The following is a 4,256-nucleotide window of genomic DNA, read 5'->3' as shown; positions in this document are numbered from 1 at the left end:
TTCAGAAACTGTCCAGCACAGCTTCCTCTTCCCAGACAACTGCAACCTAAGACAGATCTACTACTGAGAGTAGATCTCTGGTTCAGCTAATGCTCTTGAGTTCCCTAGTTATGGGTAGTCTCCAATCAGTCCACAGCCCACCCAATCCCATCTTTTCTGTATATATGTCTATTATTTCTTCATTCCCTGGCATTCCTGGTCAGTCCCTAAGCTGTTAGGGCAGTTAGGGCCAAATTAGGCCTTTACTAGTGGCTGTCTAGACCCACTAAACAAACCTTAAAGAAAAAACTTTGAAAGAAAGGAATGGATTCTAAGCAACGTTTTAAAACAAAGCCTTCAATTAGTTAAGGAAGACAAAAGTCTCTAGTACCCAATAATATAAAATCCAGTGTCTGGAATCCAACAAGGCAAGGCGTACAAGGAAACAAAAACTGATTAGTGGAACTAGGTTTAGAAATGGCACGTGTAGAGATTTAGATAAGGGTGTGCAAGCAGTGATCATACTTCATATGCTTAGGAAGGTGGTCAGGGAGTGCCAATAAAACACATATCCTAGACACAGGACTTTGAATATGTGCTAAGAACTGGATATAAAAAAGCCAGAATTGTTTCCTTTTCAGGAAATGCATTGAAAAGTATTGAAAAAAGTATATTTTCAAATTAGAAGAAAATAATCTTTAATGACAGATTGAATTGCTAAACTATTGTTGCATTAGAAATTATCTTGTGATGTTTTTATCTTATATAGATACATGTGTATACATATTTGCTTATGGAAATGTTTCCTTTTATTTGGTATTTTATAGAAGCTTTATAATGCACCTGATAACTACTGTAGATTAATAACACATTTCTGCTTCCTGTGGTCCTTAATAGCATTAAGAACATTATCTCCATGTACACCTAATCTAAATACAATGTATCAAATGAGAACTTCACTTCTGAAATAGTCCAGGAAAATGGGTGACTTTATTTTAAGCTCCTTTGACAATGATTAATAAGGAGAATTATATATAGTACTTAAAGTAACTACTTTTAAAAATATATCAAATCAAAAGCATCCTTTTGTATTTGGTCTCCTGTCATAGTGCCAGGATGGAAATCAAAAATATGAAAGCCACCCACTGACAAAACAGCCAGTGTTTCTAAAAACTGATACATTTATACCTCTCCAAGTTATATATTGCTGAAGGAATCCAAGTCAGGATATAATAGAGATACTTACTGCACACCTATGTTTGACACAATACTCTTAGCAAGGACCAAGTTACAGAATAAGCAAGGGACACATGGTAAACATAGACAAAATGGAGGATTATTCAGCCATAAACAGGGAAAAAGTCATGTTGCTTATGGAAAATGGATTGAACTGGAGATCATGCTGTAAAAAATAAGTCAGTTTTAGAAGACAAATGCCTATGGAATATTGGGAATATGTAAAAATAGAAGGGAGACTTTTAGGGGAAAGGGTGGGAATCAGAGAGTAGTATTGAGTGGGAAATGAAAGGTTAATATAATCAAAGCACTGCAGGTGCAAGTCTGGAAACGTAATAGTAGTACCCGTTACTTTATCCAGTGTGTGTGTGTGTGTGTGTGTGTGTGTGTGTGTGTGTGTGTATTAGGAAGAAGCTACAAAAAAACCCAACTGCTGAATTCAAGCAAATGTTTATGGAATATTTTTATATTCATTGAATTTTGAAGGACAGGCAAAAAGCAGACAGCTCCTATTCTCAAGAAGGAGATCTGTACATGTAGATAAAGCAAAAATGGGGCCAAGGATTAGCTTAGTGATAGAGCATGCTTGGGACCTTGGGCCTGGCTTCCAGCACCAATAAATGGATGAGTGAATGAATGAAAATGTTTAAAAAATTGAATGAGAATTCTGAAAGGCATCATTTTAGGAAGAGGCATATACCGCAGAGAGTGTCAAAAACCAGATGTGCTCCTGAAAAATTAGTGACATTAAATGGAACAGTGTTGGAAAACTTCACGAAGAAAGCTTAATAGTAAAAGATGTAGATGAGAAGGTCACAATACAAAAAGTGACAACAGCAAATGGCATGGATACCTAACTCCAGTGTGGTTAACACAATGTTTCTTTGAAACAGTCATGGAAGATGAAATTAGAAGAGTAAATATGAACTAGATACAGAGAGTTTTGAGGGTATTTAACTAATTTAAACAATTAGGCAACACATGCTCATTTTAGACACACCGGTGCATGCAAATTGCATTTGATTTGGCGTCCAAAGATTTGAGTCTGACTCCTGGCCCCAGGTGGTACCACAGTCTCAGGGGGCTCACTCCCTTTCTGAGTCTGAGCTTCTCCATTAGAGTGGAAATCTTAGTACGGATTATGCCCACCTCACTGTCTTGGTGTAAAATTCAAATGGACATTATGATGATGAAGTACACTGGAAACTGAAGGGTTATTTTTATTGGAGAAAAGAATATGATTTGATTGGCTATTGAGTAGGATTGATCAGGAAATGATGTACAATATGCCACCTATTAAAAAAAAAAAAATCTTTTTTTTTTTTTTTTTTTTTTTTTTTTTTAGGCTTCTGTGGCAAGTACCTGAATTAGAAAGACTGTAAAGAAAAAGGACATAGAGGGACCAGTTTTGAAGAAAATCTGAACAGGGCTGATAGGTCATTGGATATGATGAAGTAAAAGTGGGGTCCAGAGCCTCAGTGCTAGAGAAATGAAGAGCATGCCTGAGAGATTAGGAGTTGGGAGACCATGTTTTGGTGTGTTGGGTTGGACATGCAATGGGAAGTCTCCATTAGACAGTTTAAAACAGCATTGATTTTTATAGTCTAATAAAACTACCCAGGACTCTTTGGCAACATAAGAGATACTCAATAACCATGTAGCTGGTATTTTAAGGCCATAAGAGAGCAAAAGGTCTGGAAATGGGGAGCTTGAAAATATTCATTTTATAATAAGTAAATTGAACTTGTCAGAATAAGCTCCTAGGGAGTTGTTGACCACATCTTACAAACCCCTTAAATGTAAATTCACCAAATCCATCAGGCTCATTTTTCTTCTAAATTTATTGTTAGCATATGTATGCTCTGTTTTTCCCATCTTGTTAATTGAAAGAGTAACAGGTAATCACAAATGGCAATAATGATGGAAATTTTGTTAACTGAGGTTAGAAAACAGTACTGTCAATTGGACAGAGTGCCTCGTGTCTGCGAAACATACACTACCATCTGGTTCAGCCTGCGTCCATCTCCTGTTATTTTCAATTGTGAGTGTTTAATTTCTGGAAATGTTGAAGCATCACCAAGACAGCTTTGATGGCTCAGAATCCCAAAGCATGGCTGTTCTTATGTGTGATGTTTGCTTTTAGAATACTCAAGTGTTTTTTTTTTTTTTAATTAAAGTTGCTTGTTGACAATTTCATGCATGTATAGTAAGTAATTTGTTTATTCTTTTTTCTACTTCTTATAAAATATAGTAAGAATATAATTACATCTCTTTCCACCTTCCGTTTCTTCCTTCCAGATCCTCTCTAGTTTCCTCCCTCCATCTGCTTCATGTCCCTTCCATTCTCAAATTGATAGCCTGTTCTTAACACCTACTTTCTCGTACCTCTTTCCCATCCTTGTATCGACTTCTTCCTTACAGACAGACCCCTCTTTTGACATCAGTGGTTTTTGTTTTGTGACTCTGATTTTAACCAACGTGGCCTGTGTGACTGAAACCATCCATTGGAGCCTGGTGGGCTGTTATACTACTGGAAGCAATGGCTGCCTCTCCCCTGGAATCCATGAGTTGCCAAAAGCTCATCAGTGAGGGGTAGGGCCCCATGAGCCCCTCTCCATCCACAATTGACTGTTGACATGCCTAGACTTGTGCAGGTCTAGTGTAGACAGCTGGAGCTGCTGCTGTGAGATCATGTTTGCAACAGCTGCATTGTGCTCTGAAGATACCTTTTTGCATCTCCTTTCCCAGGCTCTTGGCTCTTACATTCCTTCCACCCTCTTCCCCAGGGTTCCCTTAGAGCGGGTGGTATAAATGTCCACTATGCCATCATTCATTCTAAGCATGTTCAACACCCACGAACTGTCTGCATTTACCATCACTCTTTTATTTTAGAACTTACTTTTGAATTAAAATTAGAGAATTAGACCAACCTTCAAAATTCGTATTTGGAAACTTTTAAAGTCTGAATGAATATGTTCAGCGGTGAAGGGTGAGCATAACACATCTTATTCTAGGGAGATACATTTATCCACATGATTTTT

Source organism: Phodopus roborovskii, unplaced genomic scaffold (genome assembly GCF_943737965.1).
Source record: "Phodopus roborovskii unplaced genomic scaffold, PHOROB, whole genome shotgun sequence".
Taxonomy (NCBI): Eukaryota; Metazoa; Chordata; class Mammalia; order Rodentia; family Cricetidae; genus Phodopus; species Phodopus roborovskii.
The sequence above is the reverse complement of the archived record's forward strand: the minus strand, read 5'-3'. Positions refer to the sequence as shown.